Genomic DNA, 19,773 nt, shown 5'->3' on the forward strand with positions numbered 1-19,773 from the left:
CGGCCGCCGCTGTCCTCGGGCCCGCGGCAGGGCCCCGCGGCTGAGGGGCAGAGCTGCGGGGAGGCTGGAGCTCGGCCAGGGCCGGGCCCCGGGCGTGACATGGCTGCGCTGGGAAGAGTCGTGCCCAGGGCGACACCACCCCTTCCCGCCTCGGAATCACGGGATCCATGAGCTTGGAGAACACCTCTGAGCTCCTGAGCCCAGCCTGTGACCCGGCACCACTGTGACAGCTGGACCGGGGCACCGAGTGCCGCATCCAGTCTTTCCTTAAACACCTCCAGGGACGGTGCTTCCAGCATCCCTGGGCAGCCCGTTCCAGGCTGTTGCCTGGGCCAAAATACATGTGTCAAGCACACACGGAAAGACACATGGTCAAAGGGGAATGTCAAATATTGCTATTCCAACCCCCAATAATTTGATTTTTGTTTTCCCAAAGGAAGTGAGGAGGTATTAAGTATTCTCTATCTCCTATGGCTTATGTTTAAAATTAGGCACCCCCAAAGAAGATACACTTGATTAGGCACCCCCAAAGAAGATACATTTGATAGGTTTTTCTAAAAGCAATAACCTGGCTGTTATGCCTGGTTGTGTCTCTTACCTTGTGTGACAATTGCCTGCTGTTTTGCTGTGGGAAATACTTAGAGACCCTTGCTGCCATATCCATGATATTGTTACATTATTGCAGTGGAGACCTTATTCAGAAGGAGAAAGTTTGCTCTGGAGCTAAGGAACGCCCATCAAAAATTCAATTTCTTTATGACCTCAGTTTTTCTTGTGGGAATGACAGCTTCATAAGGATGTTTTGACATTTTAAAGATTGATGTACTCAGATGCGAGCCTTTGGCTGTCCAAAAAGGAGGTTTGTGTAAGTACCTAAAGTTACAAAAACCTGTCCTTACAGTTACCAAAGAAGCAGAGGTCCCATACTTGTATGTTCTCCATACTTGCTCTGTTGATGATGTCCCTAAATCTACAAGCAATAGATGTGGATCTACAAGCAGACAAAATGCATTCTGAAACATTTAGCTAAAGGATTGAGTTCAGTGAACAACAGCTGAATGCCAGAGCATGTAGAAGTGAAAAAGGCTAGTTTCATTCATGAATGTGCCAAGACATGAATCAACAGTAATTGAAAGGTAATTTGCATCTAGTAATTAGTATTTTAGGCCAGTTATTAAGATGCTGCATATAATGCAAATACATATGGATAGGGATGGTGAAAGTGGCATAGGCTGCATGAAGATGATCAATGGTTTGAAAATAAGACACAGCTAAAGGGATTATTTTTTTAGCTTATTGGAAAGAGTTTAAAGGTAATTGCCATTTATGCCTTCCTTACAATGAGAAAATATTAGGTACTGAGTGGCATTTTAATTTAATGGAAATGAAAAAACCATAATAAAAAGCAGTGGAGCTATATTAAAGCCTCAGGAGTTCAAACAAGAAATGGTGCACAAATTTCTGACAGCGAAAGTGGAAAGTGGCTTCCATTATTTATGCCTTCAAGTAAAAACCTGATCCAGTTATTTCTGCCTTTCCTTACATGCCATTTGTTGAACTCCTGTCTCATTTTCTTCCTTTCATTTAAACTATCCCTGGGTTGTTTTTCTTCTTTCCTAAATGTAATGCCAAATTTAGAACTCGGCAGCAATGAATGAAAGGGAACTGGAATGGAAAGGAATGCTCATTGCAGGGGGTTAGTCTAGATGACCTTTAAAGGTCCCTTCAAACCCAAAACTATTCTATGATTGTATGATTCTAATATGTGCCTGTCTCATCTTACAAGCAGCTTGTAGATCCTTCCAATATTTCAATTAATGACTAGGATGGTGCTCATTCCATTTCTGTTTGACATGAAGCCAGGAAGGACTGATGGTGCACTGCAAGGCAGTCCAGCTTGTACAGTAGCATCACATCAAAACAGGTAAACCTCATACTGGGATGTCAAAAAATAGTATCTTAAGGCAGAAAAGAAATGTTGCCGGGTTGTGAGAAAATGCTACTGCAAAGAGTAAGGATAATTTTTGATCGCTGCATCAGGATCAGGAAAAATCAGGAAAAATATTGAAGCAAAAGAGATTCAGCTTTGGCAATAGGGAAAACTGCTCTCACAGTGATAATAAGGAAGTTGGGAGTTGATGGCCCGGTGAAGTTGCAGTTTCCATGATTTGAGATTGTAGATCAAAATTCAAGTAACTTTTGTTGATCCTAATTCTGGTCATGAAAATTGATCAGATGACCTGCTGAAGTTCTTTCCACTTTCAGGATTTTATCATTAGTTCCATTGTACAAGAAATTAGTTCCATTGCATTTTCCATGTACAGGAAAGAAAGAAAACCCCAATATATATGAGGTATAGAACCTGCAGTTAAAATAGGAAAAAATAACAGTTTTTATCAAAGCAAAATGTCTTTTATATAAGTGTTGATTAATAAAAAGATTATTTCACAATAACCTAATTTTTCCAAATACTTGAGCCATTTTAGTGGCTGAATTCCCTTTAAAAAGCCATTAAAGTTCACTGTTCTTTTTTGGGAGGATGGACTATTTTAAGAATGGAATAACAGACTACAAGTTAGATGTCGTATGGCTGATAGAAAAAATCTAGGAAGAATTGTTTATCATGCTTCTATTTTCAGTAATGTCTTATAGGTTGATCCTGACGAGTATTTGCTTATTAAATGCAAGCTCTGTTGTAAATTTGTGACACTACCCATAATGTTTGCAACAAATCTGAATTTTCCTGGTTTTGAAAAGTCATGATTATGGAAATATAATTCTTCATGATTTTTGAGTAAGCATTTCAGCAGATAATCTCTGGCTCCCCTTCCCCTTGAGTATCATCTTTTGATACCTTCAATAGTATTTTCAGCCTAATTAATCTCTTTTGATCTTTTCCAGATATTTTAATAGAAATACTATTTCATTGTTAGTCTCAGGGAGCAAAGGCTCAAGTTTCCACTCCCTCCATTATTACATTGCTTAGATATTACCTATGAAAATTTGCTTTGAATTATTTTTAAATCTGTGAAGTACAAACTTTAGTGATGCCCATGTAACTTCTGAAAACAGTTTTCTTTTGGAGTTACATCATACTATGTACAAGGAAGAAAACAGGAAAGAAGCTAGATCTGTGATTATTATCATTTTCTATAAGCACTGTCATTTAATTCTTTGCAAAGATTCTATTTCTAGCACCACAGATATTCCTTTTCCCACAAAAAAAGGTTACAGACAGGAAATGTTTTGGATAGTGTAAAAACATTTCCTGATAAACATTTTATCACAGCTTGATAACCATTTCCTGTTGGTAGGACTTGTTTTAAATATTGACATTTTGTTTGCTTTCTTGCTATAATTAACACACATATGGGATCTGGCTAAGTGTGCTCATCCTGTTAAACAAAAATTTTGACAAGTCACCCATTTAATTATAATGTCATGCAAGAGTTTATATTGTCCATTTACCTTCATTTCAACTTCGTCTGGTGCACTAAATGAAGGAGCAATAAATGTGCAGCATTCTGGGAACGGGGAATTCCCAGAAGGGTGGAGGTTCCTCAATATTCCAAATAGAGCATTGTCTGCTGTGAGCCCAGTGGTTTCAGTGAGCTTCCAAAATAACTTTAGATGAGAAGGTGGGACTTCATGTAGGATCTTGTTGTTTAATACAGACTTGGACTTGAATTGACCTGAAGAATACCAGAAGAAATTTGTCACTTTCTAGGCAGTTTTGAAGCATTGTCCTTGCAAAGGAGACTTCATTCAAGAATTGTGACATGAATCACATTTTTCAGCTATCAAAATATCTTTTCAGTCAGCAGATCTGCTTTTGCCATTTTTGTACCCACCTACTTAAGTTTGTGAGTGGTGAGAGCATCACTATCATACAGCTCAGTCTGGTTCTCAGTCACACAAAAATTGGAGGCATATTTAGCTATGCCTCTGCTAAACTGTAGATGGCCAGGACACAGCCTCTCTCCCTGCCTGGAGGCATAGCCTAGCTCATGTCCATATTATTTAGAGCTGTATTCCCCTTAAGATCAGACTGGCCAATCAACACTACATCTCAAATGGCCCTGGACCTCCCCTGTGCTCTTTGTCATCCTCTGGCCTTCAAACAAAACTTGCTTATGTCTGCAAGGTTTTTTATCCAGTTCATTGTATTTGAAAGTGGCTGTTCAGTACCTTTTGTTTAAAAGTTTCACTTCCACAGTTTTCTTTTCCACAGTTAAAAAAAAATAAATTAGGTCACTTAAATGAAAGCATGTAGTATTTGAGGGTGCAACACCTGCTGAGATAGCATTGAGGGAGTCTGTAGAGAGCAGACCTGGAGCAGGGTTATCCATAGAGCCACTGGAAATGGTGTTTAACGTGCACTACCCTTGAACTGTTCTAGTTGGCACAGGCCAAGTCTGCTGGGAAATCAGCTAAGCAGCAGCCTGGGTGATCAGAGGTCAAGTGGTCAGGCATGGGGAGTTTATGGAGTCTAAGTAACATTTTGCCTTAAGCTTTATGTTTGTTGGAAAGCCCTGAGGAAAGAAGAATCTGGAGATCAAGGCTTTGAGAAAAGCCTACATGCATAGGGTTGAATTAAAAAAAAAAATATATTGGTGTGTTGTGGATAATTATATTTTGCATGCACATCCTGAATGTATTCTTGGAAAAATACCCAAGGAAACAGAGTCTGGTGGTGTCTTCTGGGGGTTTGTTTGTTTGTTTGCTTTTTATTAGACTGGAAGAGAGTAAATAAAGTATTTTTACAAAGAGTTGGTCCCAGTGCTGACTGCACAATCTATTAAGGCATCTGAAAGAAGGTGACATTAGTGTAATCATACATGTCACTCACTGAGGATGAGTATAAAAATATGAAGTGTTTGTGGAGCAGGAAAATGAACTTACAACCTTGATTTATATAATTCCAAAAGGATACAAAATTGGTTGCACTGAGTCTAGTAATGGTGAGGCTAAAGTAGATTGATTTTCTGTTATTGGACTCTAGCAATAAATAATAAGTAAGGCAAAGTGAATGCTATTTATGGATAGTGTATTGTATCCATTATCACCATCTGCTTTCTGTAGAGCAGACATTGTCTTTGACCCTCAGGAATAAAGCAGTTTCCTGTACTAAAAATGTAAAATTTATGGTAGAATGTGTTTGATGAGGTGTAACATCTTTCACCAAATTGCCTTTAGTTGTGTAATTGTGTTATTGAAAGACAAGGTAATTGCTAATTTTAAGCAAATGCTTTAGCAAATTGCTCTCAGCTATCTTTCTGGGAAGGAACATACACATTAACCTTATAAGAGGTAATGACTTATATCTCAGGTTTTGTGGGATTTCTATTACTTGGTGCAAACAATTTAAAAACAGTTTGCATTTTTTCTGTTGGAAATAATTTGCAAGTCACTGTATGGGCTGTTGAAAAGCTACATAAAATCAAGCAATTGCTTTTTGGATGTGTATTGGAAAGATTGTTACAGATGATAGAAGCATCCCATTTTATCAGAAGCCCAGAGCAACATTACATTATTTATGATTGCCGTCAAAATGTGAACTTATAAAATTAATTGTCAAGAGAAGAGTTTTTTGTTACAATGTACAACTTTAATCCTAAGAACGCAAAAAAAGTAGTTTTCCTCCTGCAATTCAACTTTCAGAACTTTCTCTTTTAAGATTCTGGAAGCACTAAAATTGCATGAACAAGTCAAGGGAGAGCACTTGACTGAGATTGCTCATGAGGGTCTCCCACTGAGAAATCTCTGAGCTATGAGTGTTCAAAGCCTAGGATAATATTTAAAGGAAGTTTCATATTTACTTACCCTGTTCTTTTCTAACTCACTGCCAGAGAGCAGATTTTGTTAGAAGGCCTGACCTTTTATGGCACTTTTCCCATTATGTGCCTTTATGCAGAGGATGTTGAAGTATGTGTCTAGCTTTTGACACTGCAGAACACTGATATGCACTTTTTATTTCCTGTGAGGAAATGCTCAATGCTTTCTGGGATTGGAGTATTTTTTTGTGTTTTGTTTTTAATGGAAGCAGTGTTGCTGTTTGTTGATGTAAGGATTATTCTTTGTTAAGGTCAGAGGGACTGAAGATTCCGGACAAGTTGGAAATTCCCTGTAAGACCAACTGGGCAGCCAAGCATGCCCCAACCCACAATAAATCTAACACTGAAGGTGTCTTATATACTCCTATATTAAAGCATACAGAAATAAATAGCTTTGAAAAGAAACCATACTGTATGTTCTGTATGAATGCATTTTGTTGCCACTGGCAGCATTGTAGTATTCTACCATATGCTCATTATGAAGTCTACTCCATATATAGGTCTTGATATACATTAAATGCTACACTAATCTGTGATATAGCAGCTCTACAGATGATTTACAGAGCACCACAGTTAAGGGAGATAGATGGTCATGTTTATTAAACAGCAACATCAAAAAATAGACTGAGAATTTGAAATGAAGATGAATCAATTAAGCAACAAATCTGGGTCTACTGTGTTTCGTTTTCCCCAAAGTGATGTGTAACCATTAGTTCTTGAAATACATGGGGAAAGGAAAATAAACAAGCTGCTTAGGGGAAAAAGCTGGAGCTATAAACTGGACATGGACCATTTGAGTTCTCAGCTTCATTTGAAATATTCCTGAAACCCTTAATCTTTCCCAGTGACAGGAGTCTTTGGATCACCACAAGGTTCAATGTTCTTTTTTGTAGCCTAGGAAATCACTCACACTGCGCTTCACAGCTTTTTCATGTTTCTCTAAGTGCAAGTCATGGTGTGTGACAATTCATCAGTCACCCTGTCAGTTTCTCTTCCCATGGAAAAATGAAGATGGTTCTAAAAAGGTGATAGAAGTTCTGCTATTCAGGGGAGCTTTTGCTTCTGTGAGAGAAGCTGGAAGAATAAAGAAGCCTTGCCAAAATGGCAATTTTTTCCTAATTCTAATGTCATAAAACTTTAAGTAAAATTAATTTATTGGAGTCATAGATACAAATCATGCTTTATAGTTTAGCAATGGAACAGAATAATTAATTTCAAATTCTTCATGTGCCTGGAAAGGGAACTATGTATCTTTTTTGTTCCACTTGTTTGTCTTTAAGGGCTATGTTTTTTTATTACTACTGCTCATTTAAACACCACATGTTCAACAGTTTTCCTTCCCTTCTCTTTCCTCAACCCCCTACCTTTCCTGTATTTTTCTTCTTGAAAATCTCAGGAATGGGGTGAAATTGCTTCAATTGAATCTTGCCTCTGGCCTGGTCATTAAATGGCCAAAGCAGGGCTCTGACCCCTTTCTACAATACAAAACTCACTTGTTAAAACAATAGATGCAGGAGTCCAGGAAGTGCTTTTGATATGTAAATCACATTCTTCAGTAGAGTGCTTGGCCCAGACCTGTAATTAAGCACCAAAACAGAATTACCATTTCAGATGTCACTCCTCTTTGCTGCTTCCTCTGGGCATCATGCATAAGCACTGGTGTATGGTATAAACAATTCTTGGGGTCAAGTTTGGGGCACACAACTCTCCTAGGCCAATGTTCAAGGGATGGTCAATTCCAATTCTTTCAGTCGTGGAGGTCAATGGTTTTGTGTTCACCACAATTTTACTTGTGGTCAGTGGTGTTCTCTCTTTCATTAGTTTGAGATAAAGACAGAAGGGTCCCAACTGGTCCTGACTATCCAAGGAATGTGTCTGAATTTGGATTCCCTGGAAGAAGTCTAATCACCCTAAATTAAGCAAGTTAGCTTCCATCAGTGGATTAGTATTTCTTCTATCTAAATCTTTAAGATCCTACAATGTTAAACATCCTTGCTGTGAGCTATTTCCTCTTCTTTTTCAAATCCAATACAGAGACTAAACTGTAGAAAATACATTGATCAAAATCACAGAGGGTTTCAGGTGCAGCCAGGAATGTAATAAGGCCTCCTGCGGGAAAGTTCAATGCCTTAAGTACAGCCTGTTCAGTCTTTCCTTTGTTTTCTAACTTCAGAGAAGAGTTATCAACATTTGGTGAACTGCTTTGTTATGTAGATGTTGGTTCTACATATTAACTTGTAAAAGGCTGGGAGTTGGATAAGGGATCAACCACCTTAGCACTGAAATCCTTAAGAGCTCCTGCATGTATCACTTTCAGAAGTTCACCTTATAGCTATGCATTCCACTGACTCCATTTTCAAAGGGCAGACTTGTCCTTGTCACTGCTCCATGCCCACACCTTTCTTATCTGTAAATCAGGCCTACCATGACTAAAGGTATTCTATTCATGTGAAGGAGGACTTTAATGGCAGAACACACTTTTAGCCCACAGCTCATGAAATAATTTAATGGGGGCAGATTAAACAAACAAACAAGCAAAACCAAATTAAATTATAAAAACCTGTGTATAAAAGCTAAGATGTAACTGGATGGTAGGACTCCAGTTGCCAGGTAACTGGGTACACCATAATGGTTTATGTTAGCCCTGAAGTTATTTAACCCCATCAGACAGGAACAGCAATCTCTAGGGACATCAGGATACAGCTGGATCACATCTTGATTTGCTCTTTCCCAGCAAGTCCCATGGCCTGGGTGGATGAGCTGCAGCAAGATCAAGTGTAAAAGAAGTGTCAAGTTCTCATTTGGAGGAAAGGGGATAAGCAGCAGAGTGGTGCCCAGTTTAGCTGCTTGCTCTAGCCACTCCCAATTTTCTGGGCACCATCCTTGTAGCAGATGGAAAGGGTGTGAGGAGAAAGGCTCCCTTGGACAATGACCATCAGCCAGGAGAGGCCGGCTCTTTGTGTATTCAGCTGCAGAAGCTCTCTAATGAGACCAGTTTCCTCCCTGAGGAGCATTCTCTTTCCCCAGGCAAGGAGAAGAATGAATATTTGAATTTCAATAACTTCTGAAAGTGCACAAATGTCTAGTTTCTCAAGGATTTGACTATTTCCCAACCAGAGTCCAAATGCCATTTCCAGGTCTGTATGCCTGTGTATCCAATGGCTTTCTCTCAACTGACATCTGGGCCAGTGCAGACTCCAGACCTGACCTGTGTGATTGCACCTGAGTGAAGGAGGTCTGACTGTGAGCTCTGCAGATTAGTACAGGCTGGAGACCTCTTTCCTCATGTCAGGGAGACAGATTTCATTCATCTTTCATGTCCCTTGCTACTTTCTTTTTGGGATAAGATGGACCAAGCAAACCCAAAGAATCCCTGAAATGACCATGTGGATCTGTGCCCAGCCAGTTGTTCCTTGTCCCTATGAGTGCTGGTCAGGATGAATAAACAAGTGAGAACCCAGGCCTTTCAACAGGGCCGGTATCCAGATGCGTTCACTTCCCCAGGACACTCATGTCTGAGGCTGGGCAATGGCTTTTTGGCAGGTTTCATAACAAAGTGGAATCAGGAACTGACATTCCATCCAAGTCCCAGCTTCAGTACCTAAGCCCTCTGAGGTTCTCCAAGTGAAGTGCTTGTCACTCCCTCCCATGCATCATCAATGGAAGCACTACAGTTTTATGTTTCTGCTACCATAGTTTAACCAGCCAAGAGAACAAAGATCACATCAGGATTGCAGAATTTGCTAAGTAAACAAAAAAAATATTAAGATGCCATTTATTTTGCTAGACAGACTTAAGGGAGTGCATCAGTAACTAGAGAACGGACTTGCCCTTAGCACATTTTCAAAATTTTTTTGTTTGTTTTGGAGATGCTTATCCATAAAAAATTCAACTGCCCCATGCACACTTTTCCAAAAAACTCCCCACCTGAATTAGGAAAAAGAAATGTGCAGTTAATGGACAAACACAATAACATTGCAAGCTGTGATTGGTATTGTTGCTGTAAGAGAAGTTTGCACTGGAACATCACATATTAAGTATTATCACAACCACATAAAAACATGAAAAGAATCTCTAAATCACTAATCAGATCCCTGAGATGCTGGGTGCCATTTTTTTGCCAGATAATAAGTTCTGATCTCCTCAGAGTTGTGGCCCATCTAACATTTTAGGGGACATAGGTAGAATATAGTTCAAGAATAAATTTGGATTAAGATGCTTAGGCACAATGTAGTTGTGGTACCTAATGCTCAAGGTTCAGGGGTGCACACCAAACCACAGCCTCTGAGTCTTAAGAAACCCTCCAAAGATCTCTTTATGTTTCTGCTGCAAACCCAAAGCTTAAAGCATTTCTTAAACATCTCCCTGAACATCTACTCTTCTCTCATCCCAGTTTAAGGCTTCTTATACTTTCCATCTACCCTGTCTGACAGCAAGGCCAGTGTTCCTCCAGGAAAGACCACAGAGTGGTTTGTCACTCAGCCATGTGATCCAAAATTGTTTGGAGAGGTCAGGCACAGCCGGGCTGGTTTATAGGGATGAAAATCACCCAGAGAACCCCCTGACCAAGCAGTATATTTTTCTCTGGACACACAGTTTAGGCTGCTTCGGAAGACTTCCACAGATCTTTTGTGACCAAGCAGCAAATCTGGTCCCGAAGCAGTTTGAGTTTGGTTTTGCAGACAAGTGCTGAATAATGAGGTAGGATGCAACTCCCCTCATTACTTTGGTGGTGCTTACATGGGACTCCAGACTGTCTTGCTAATTCTCTCCCTGCATCTATCATGTTTAACACAGCTTTGACTCACACCAGTGCTTATCAATTTGCAATACAAATGCAACTGCATGAGTGCTACTGGAGTTATGTGGCTACAAGCAGCACAACTGAAACATGAGGGTGCCTTAGGTCAAATACTGAAGATGGTTTTAATGCTTTGCATTCAGACCATGAGCAGGGTCCTATAACCTGATTGCCAACAATTTCAAGATGATTTAGTGAGAAAGGAAGTACTTTAGGGCTTCCATTCTGTGGTTCTAGGATCTCCTAACTTCAGGCATGACTATGAAATGAAGGGTGGCCATTCTGCAGCTGCTGGTGGTGCTCCAGTGTAGCATCCTACACACTGTACACAGACACCACAGAGCAGCCAGCCAAGAGGAGCAGTGCTGAATGTGGCTTAGTATTACATAATTACATTCCTTATCATCCTCACCTGTGTGTTATTTCTTCCACATGGAGCCAGTCAAGCTGCTTCAGCCATGAAAAACAACAATAACAATCAGGAGAATCTCAAAAGACAGAAGTTATCACGAGCAAATTACACTGAATAAATAAACACCAGCTTTACTTAGAATGTGTAATCTGTTGTCTATGTCTGTCTTGCATCTACCACAGCCTGCTTTTCAGGTCTTCTACGTACTTCCACAAACTCAGTTCCCAAAAAACCCTTTAGGCCAGTGGAGCCCTGTGCAGTTTTCTCTAAAGGAAGGAAGAGAGGAAGAATGTAGTCCCTGGTAGTCCTTCCTGGTAACCACCATTTAGCATCTCTTTGAAAGTGCCCCGTGTTCCTTCCCTTACAGAAATTGTTCAGAGGAAGGAAAATTTGCCCTCTGGTTCAATGCTTTGGTGTTGCCAGGACACAGGTCCATGCAAACACACTTTAAGCTCTTTAGGGCTAAGCAGTAATTATCCAGCTTTGCCAGCTGACTGGTTGACTTGCTGCCAGGGGACTGAAGCAAGGCTGGAGACTTCTAAGCATATTGCCTGACAAGTGACAGAACATGCAGGGTACAGATTAGCACAGCTCAGTGGACAGAAGAGGAAGCAAAATGGGGCTAAAATGGGGTTTGGTCAAAATAGATATTTCTTCACTGGGTGCAAGCTTCATGTAGAGAATCCTGGGATGGAACTATTTAAAATTTTAAGAGAAGTTTCTCCCAGCTCCAGTTTATCAAAAGTATTCCTTTAGTGCAATTTTGTCCCCCACAAGGACTTCATGTGTAGGGAATTGTTCTTCAGAATCTCTTTCTTTGTTTTTTATTCCCCCTTAGTGGAATTTCTTTCTAAGGAAGACCTCTAGTTACAATCCTATCTAAAAAGTTCTCTTCTATCCTCTACCCAATCTTCCGGAAGCAAACTTTAACTTTTTCTACCTGTTTCTTTGAACCCAAGTGGCTAATCAAACCTGAAATTTAACTGAGAAAAATCAGTTACAGTGAAGCAAAAAACCAAACTGGTTTGCCTTTGTGAGTACTAAATTAGGGATGCAGTTTAACTTCAGTATCACAGCCTAAATTAAGGAAGCTTTAAATTATATTTGAAGCTTCAGTTTGCTCATTGCTCTGCTTGAGTAACAGGAATCTTGATGGGATGGAGTTCTATGAAGCAAGGTAATTAGGAATTAAAATATGAACCAAAAAGTGCTGTTCAAATCGTACCTTAATCTTCCCAGCACATACATTCTTTGCCACCTACCCTATGGGAAAATGTTTCAGAGATGGGCAAAAAACACATAAGCAAATAAATATGGATAGAAGCTAATCTATTTGAAGAATGCCAGGCTAAAAGTGAGTCTTTTTATAATGTGAGATATCAAGAGGAATCTGGCTCTATTCTCCAAAAATAAGAAGCCTCACAGAAGTGTAAATGACTTCCCTTGTTTATGAATCTAAAGTATTCCTTCCTTCATGCTGTGAAATGCCATTATCTCTTAAGCAGGGACTGGAGTTCACGATGACATGAGCTGAGAGCAATGTTTGTGTTCCTCAGTGAGGCCAGATCCAGTCCCCACACAAGCAGGCATCACAGTAGGAGCATCTTTCCTACCTTTAGATGTCCACAGGTTAGACCTATGCAATCACTCATGAGTCCCTCCTAATCAGTGAAGAACAATCCCCATTGTGAAGGGTGATTTACTTGAGTTTAGATGCCTCCTGTAGGACAAGGTGAATTAAATCCTGGTAGTGGCTCTTTCTCTCTCCTAAAATAGTTGGAATTTGGGATGGCGACTGGCAAAAGTCCTTGTTTGATGGGGTAAATCCATCACTGGCTATGGGCCTTCATGGGAACATGGCTGTTCACAAAGTAACAGCATGACAACCTGCTGAAATGCACTGAGATTCTGGAAAATCTTTGATCATCAGAACTTGAAGTTGTCTCTTTGGCAGTGTGTGTAACACTTTAGTGAACTACAAATGATATCCAATGCTTTCAGTTGATTTTCAGCAAGACAAATCATTTTAAGTCACATTTTTTTACTCTGATCTGCAAAAGAATCAAAAAATATCTGTTCTCTCACTCCATCAGGAAAAGCTGAACATACTCTTTGAACCCACAGGCTTAATTTCAAATTAATAACTTCTCTGGGCATTTAAATTACAATTAAGATATTAAACAACATAATTTTAAAAAATAATAGTACCTCTTTAGAACATTGACATAAAAAATACTGGATATTATTAGTTTCACTATGTACTGGGTTACTTAAAATGAAAACTGCTTTCTGAAAATTCCTAAACCTGAAGGTTTAATTATTGATATCTATTCTTGTCACTGACTAGCTCTCTCTTTTTTGGTCATGCTAATAATAATCCTAGTGCTATTTCTTTCCCTTCCTATTTTGTGGGTGTTCCTCACTGTCTAAATTTTTCCTGGAGTTTTAAGCCAGCTTTTCTAAAAAAGTACAAGTCCATATGACCACTTCATTTGCTGACCTCTCCCCATCCCATCCCCTCAACAAATGCTTTTTACATTTCTTGTCCTGTTTCAACCAAATGAAACAGAGGGAGAAAGGTTTTCAGAATAATTACATTCCTACCAGATCTGTGAAGACTGACAGCTGAGAAGAGGAAGGAGCTGGAGAAAGGGCTCTGCTGATAGACAAACAAGCAGACCTAGGTCATGGCACTGCTTTGTCCCCATAGGCAACTATTTTTGTGGTCCTTGGAGGATTCCAAGGGAACCTGGGGGGAATTTGGGCTACTGTAGTAGCACTTAAGTGCACATAAAAGTAGGGAACCCAAATCAAGAAATCTGATTTACCTATTACTTGTGTCTTGTGTGAATCAGGTTCTTTGAAGGGGCCTTTTTTTGCCCTCTGGTTTGTTTTTCTTTACTTTACCCTGTTTAAATGAACTGATAAGAGCTTTCTAAACTTGTGCAAATATGCAAACAGACTGAAAACAGAATCCATCTGACCTTGGTTCATTGCCTCAGAATAAGCTTTTCAGGGTGTTTTCAAGAAGAGTATGTAAAATTCCAGGAAAAGTGATCTGTGATCTCAAAGTTTTAACATGAACTCCTTGAACTCAGAATCGGGGCTGCTGTTTCTGTGCTAGAGAATGACATACACTGTGGATACACTGCAATAAGTGTTACATTTACTACTTGTTGAAGTCTCAGATGGGTTTGTGGCCTCTGAAAGACAAAAATAGTGTTTTTTACTCCTTATCACATATAGACCCTGAAACCTATCTCTTAAAAGTTCATGATCTGGTATGGGGGTGAATTGGGTATTTGGTTAATAGCATAGAATCAAGGAATCATAGAATTGTTTAGGTTGGGAAAGACCTTTGAGAACAGTGAGTCCAGCCATTAACACAGCACTGCCAAGTCCATCACTAAACCCTGTCCCTATGTGCCACACCTACACATCTTTTAAATACCTCCAGGGATGGTGGCTGGGGCTGGTGGGATCAACACAATCTTCCAGTAAAGTGCTGCTGGGTTTTGAAGCCTAAATATCCTTTTCCTATTGTTCTTTTCTAGGAGTACTTACAGCACTTTTAAACTTAAAAACTTGCCTTTTTTCCTAAAAATGGAAATAAGCTATTTTTTTCTGACAGTTTCATAGATTGTAATTACTTCAGCCATCAAAGAATTATGTTTTGAACTACATCTTGTAAGGCAGATCATTGTGTTTGGACTGATGGACACCCAGACTTGCAGTGAACCAAGGCAGACAGTGTGATTAATGAGTTTATAACCTCAAAATTTATATCTGGATTGGAAAAGAAAGTCTGAGGCAAAATTTGGAGAAAAAGTTAGTGTGGATTAGCCTATTTAAATAGAGGGAAGATTATGGAGAAAGCTTCCTAATTCAACTCCTCTTTGTGCTGGCTTTTTATTTCGAGGAGTGGCAGAATTATGTCCCACTCCTGCAATGTACAGCTGACATTGGCTGATTACTGCAAATTAAGACAATCTGCAGACTAATTTTAGATGTGTTGGAAGTGAACCAAAGAATCAGGAAGTTGTTGCTTTCAATTTTTTTGTGAGCCTGTTCTCTCAGGGAGAATCACATGATATGTATGCATTTGTTCATAGCAAAGTACATCAGACACATGGTATTTCATCATCTCTGGTCTCACAGGCCACATGCCAGTGAAAAATAATTACAAACATTGGGTTTGGTGGCATTTATGCCCAAGGTGTTAGGTCCAGCACCTGTGATTTTGAACAAACAGACAGGGAGGGATGGAAAGGCACAATTCATGGGATCTAGGTGACTGTGGCACGTAGGAGAAAAGAGGGAGCCATCATGTCCTTGTAGTCTGGAGCAGTTCTGCTGACAGCAACCAGTTCCTGTTCCCTGGGCTCTGCACCCACACTCTACCTGTGCTCTCAGCAGGTTGTATAAGCACAGTCAAGGTCTTATTTTCATGTAGGTGTAAGCTTTTGATATACTGACTTTTTAAGTTAAAGCTTTTGTGTAGGATCCCTCTGAGCAAATTGGACTGTATTGTGTCAATGCCTGTGTCTGAGCTGGCTGTGAGTCATTAGAGAGGAGCAGTGATATTGGGGCCTGATTCCTTTTTAAATGTCTGAACTAGGTCAGATGCACTGCCTCAGACCTGCCTGCTCACTTCCTTTTACTGTAAAGAAAGCATGGGATATAGGTAAAACTACACAGATTGTAACTTGTGTACAATTTGGCACTAATAGGAATTCTAATTCGGAAACAGCGCCACCTCAAAACCAAATTTTAATTTTTTGTATTACCATAATAGTGTCTTCCAGCTTGCTTGGAATTTACAGTAAGACAATATTTAGATTGAAATTACCACTTGGAATTAAAAGGCACATCCAACATTTCCTGTGACCCTAGCCAATGCTGCATGAATTGAATCAGATCATGGATGTAATAAGATATTCAGTCTGAAATAACTGAAAACAAGAGAGCAGTGCCAACACTTCGAGCTACTGCAGAGGGAGAAATTACTGAGTTGAAGCAAAAGGGTTTTGAAGTTTGATTCCTGGCGACAAATCAGCCAGTAATTAGACTGTGGAGAAAAATTGTGACAGACCATAGAGGGAAGTAGATTCAGAAAATAAATACAGGAAGAGGTCAGCCTTAGTTTTACTGAGGTCTGTAATTGGTTCTAGATTTTATTCTGGATTGTCTGTAATTTGATAATTCTTATTGTGTTCCTGGAAGAGCCAAGAAGGAGCAGGGCAGGTAGGTTGCATAACACTGTGCAGCTGTGTTTGCTTTGTGAAGCACAGCACTGTTTGCTGTACCAGTCTGTGGGTCCTGTCATGTGTCAAAAGCTATAACTTGTCACTCTGTCTGCTTATATCTGATAGGAGGTGTTAGAAATGGAAGCAAAATCTTCTTTCCTAAAATATCTTTTATTCCAGTGAAACTTCACCAAAGTAGCTTGCTGTAACATGGCTGTTTTCCTAACATGACAGTAGTAACCAAAGGTTTAACTCAAATATTCCCATTCAGTCGTGTAAATCATTGCAGCAGCTAACTGCCATAGGAGGGAGAACTACAGGAAGAATGATACTGTATGCAATTCAATCCAAAGGCAATGATACTCACATAATTGTACTCTATAAATGTTTCCATATACAATTGGGTATGTTCCAGATATGCACTGATGTGGCTTTTCCACCCAGAGCTGCAGGAAAAGGGGAAGATGAGAAGTGGCACCTCACCAGCAGTTCTGGCCAAAGGCATTTTGCTGGTGGTGCTGCTGCAGGCTGAAATTTTCTGTGGCTCCTGGGAAAGCTCCCTTTAAAGCTGCTCAACACTGCTTTTTAGAAATGAACTCTACATCCTCTCTGGAAACATCTGTCGTTGAATTAGGGCACTTGTTTGTAACCTCTTTCTCAGCCTCACAAAGGGAGTATCTCAGCTGCCTTTAACACAGGTACAGAAGAGGGGGCTGTCAAAGCCACATTTCTTCCTCTCGCAAAAAAAAACAAGGAAAGCCAGAATCCAGTCATCACTGAAGAATTGTTATTTCCTCTAAAATATCCTCTTCACTCAGGCATGTTTTTATTGCCTAATGTTACTCCTAAATATACTGAATATTACAATATACCTCAGCATATTTTGTTTAAAATAAGAGATTGCATGATCTAAAACCCAGCTCACACATTCACAGAGCAATCCTGAAGTTCAAAGAGATCCTGTATCCAACTGAAAACGGAAAATTAAAAGATAACAAGAAGAAAAAAGGCCAAGTATTATGACTGGTCTTTGGTTGCCATTTTGGCCAGTAAGTTGAGACTGATGTATTTAGATGTGGCAACAGAGACAGCCTGAATACATGACAGCTACCTGCACATCTGGCACACCAAGCTGTGCTAAAAGAGCATGAATGCTTTGGACCCAATCTCTAAAAATTTAAGAAATGCCAGGGAAAAAAAATGAACAGGCAACCTTAAATCCCCCCACTTTGTACAGACTTTGCAGGGCTTTAGCTGTTACTTTCCCTCCAAAGGATTTCTGCCTTCATCTGCACAAAGAGGAAGAGTGCTGCGTGTTCAAGAGCTGCTCCTCAGTTTGTTTTATCCTGCTTTAGCCTTCAGCCTTTGGCCTGATTTACTGGCAATGGAATTAGAGGACAGTTGTCCAAAGCTCCCTCTGGAGTCAGTGGAGACACATTAGTGCTTCCTCAGAGTTTTTCAGTTCAGCATAGGTTTTGAGTTACTTTCTGGAAACATTTCTTTCTCACCTTTCTGCAGCAGGGAGTTTAAGGTGAATAAGTGATTGTATCATGCATTTAATGCATTTAATGAATTTCATGCATTTCATGCAAATCAGCATTTGTTTAGATGAAAAAAAGCTGTTCCATAAGCCTTGTTCCTTTTCTCCAAACAATGGTTAATTTCCCTATGTGATTTGCCATTATACATATTGGTTCAGTAGCTCAGTGCTTACCAAATGATACCATTTTTCATGGTCCTGTAAAATGAGGGGATGACACAACTCCCACTTGTCTGTTGAGAGCTGATATTCTGAATAACAAAAAAAAAAAAAAAACCTGTCAATTTTGGCTTCCATGTACTATGCATTATATATAAATTAAGAGGGAGTTCTTGTTGCCTTTGGCTGTAGCTCTGTGCTGATACATGAAGTCCAGATCACCTCAGGATTCAGGGCAAGCCCAGAGAAATGCACTTTGTGAGCTACTGTGAGTGGTCTTGAGTAGACAATCTGCTCAGCATCATTCAGGATGCTGTCTCCTGCAAAGAGAGCTTCCTTCTCCACAGCATTTTTCTGTCAGCTGAACTGCATGGCTTTCTTCTCCTTCCCTTACCTCATTCATCAGTTGTCTTACAATTTCTGTTAGTTCAGATCTTCTTGCTCCAGGTCTGCCTTCCTCTTGGCCCCCATCACTTCTCCAGCTACCTCAGTCTGGGCTTTCAGTCCCCTGAGCCACATCAGGAAACTTCCTCAGCTACCTCAGTACGGTGGAAGGGTCTCCCAGGAATAGCTCTTTACAGGAAGCTACTTAAAAAAAAATGTCTTGGCATTAAGCAACCATCTTGGCTCTGATTTGAAGCTACATCTGAAATACAGATTATCTAGCAGTGCATAGGTCAGCTCCAGCACTGAGTTGAGACTCTGGTTCAGATAAATTATCTTCCACTCGCAGTAGTTTTTCTTGTCACATTTTGGCTTTGCTTGTAGGTTTCTCATCCAAAGAAAAGCCTGACCTCATTAAAATATTGGCCCTATGGACTTTGTGCCATGTCATGACTGCTATTACTTTATGCTTACCACAGGGGAAAGGAGCTTGCCAGCCTTCAAAGTTCAGAGGCAGAATCAAACACGACTGACAACTTTCCTACATTTCAGGTTTTCCATATCAACATCTTGATCCAAGTCTGAATGTTTTGAAAATTCAGAGACCAGAAGGTCTGGAATCCACTATTGGATTTTAATGTAATTTCAGTTTTCTTGGAATTAAACACACAGAATTACATCTGATTAGATTGAGTTTGGACATAGTGCCAACAGAACACTTATTTTAGCTGGGAATGATTTGGACAACTCATTCCAAGAGTGCAACACTGAAGTCAGAAGCTTAGTGAAACAGAAATCAGGAGGTAGAGTTAATGCTTTTAATTGTTACAATATATTAAAATAAAATCACAAAGAATAACTTTATATTAGCTTATTATTCTTTTCATGCTCACAAGCTGCTTTTCAGGCCAGAAGAAGAGAAAGAGCATATGTAGGGGCAATGAGCTTGGGGGGCATTTCCAAAAGCATTCCTCAGCCATTGCCCAAATCCTGTAATTTTCTGGCTATTCTGTGGCCGTTCCCCACAGGTCAAGCATCAGTTGATTTATGTCTATGTCATTATGGCTATATTAGGATTTTGAATGCTCTCAGTGACCTTACACGTCTCATGAGAGCTGCTGTTTCAAAGACAGATAGTTGATGCTTCCCTTAGAGCACCTCGAGCAGGGTCTCAGCCCGGCGTGCCCCGCAGCAGGGACCAGCTGGCATGGTCAGCAATGTGCAGCTCAAAGCCACAGCCCTGGCCAGCCTGTTGTTTGGCAGCCACAGAGACACATGCATCATACCCACATGCTTTCACTCAGCTACTTCTGCACTGCTGGTCAAACTGTCCCTGGTGTTTCCAGGGGCTGACTCTGTGAACCTCTGTGACTCAATAATGTGACTCTTGTGAAGGG

The 19,773-nt window shown here is 40.0% G+C and overlaps 2 long non-coding RNA genes across 2 annotated transcripts; one reads left to right on the plus strand and one right to left on the minus strand.

Annotated features, from left to right (window-relative positions):
* The first annotated feature begins 292 nt into the window (after positions 1-292).
* Positions 293-6,207, plus strand: LOC135295476 (uncharacterized). Its single transcript, XR_010357587.1, has 3 exons — positions 293-1,136; positions 1,790-1,924; positions 6,086-6,207. It is a non-coding gene; the product is annotated as an uncharacterized LOC135295476 (long non-coding RNA).
* On the minus strand, positions 2,827-19,704 carry LOC135295475 (uncharacterized). The gene is made up of 4 exons (XR_010357586.1): positions 19,667-19,704; positions 18,387-18,577; positions 7,328-7,409; positions 2,827-3,692 (listed from the first exon to the last, which is right to left on the minus strand). It is a non-coding gene; the product is annotated as an uncharacterized LOC135295475 (long non-coding RNA).
* Positions 19,705-19,773: the final 69 nt, after the last annotated feature.

The sequence above is a fragment of the Passer domesticus genome, chromosome 2 (genome assembly GCF_036417665.1).
Source record: "Passer domesticus isolate bPasDom1 chromosome 2, bPasDom1.hap1, whole genome shotgun sequence".
Classification (NCBI taxonomy): Eukaryota; Metazoa; Chordata; class Aves; order Passeriformes; family Passeridae; genus Passer; species Passer domesticus.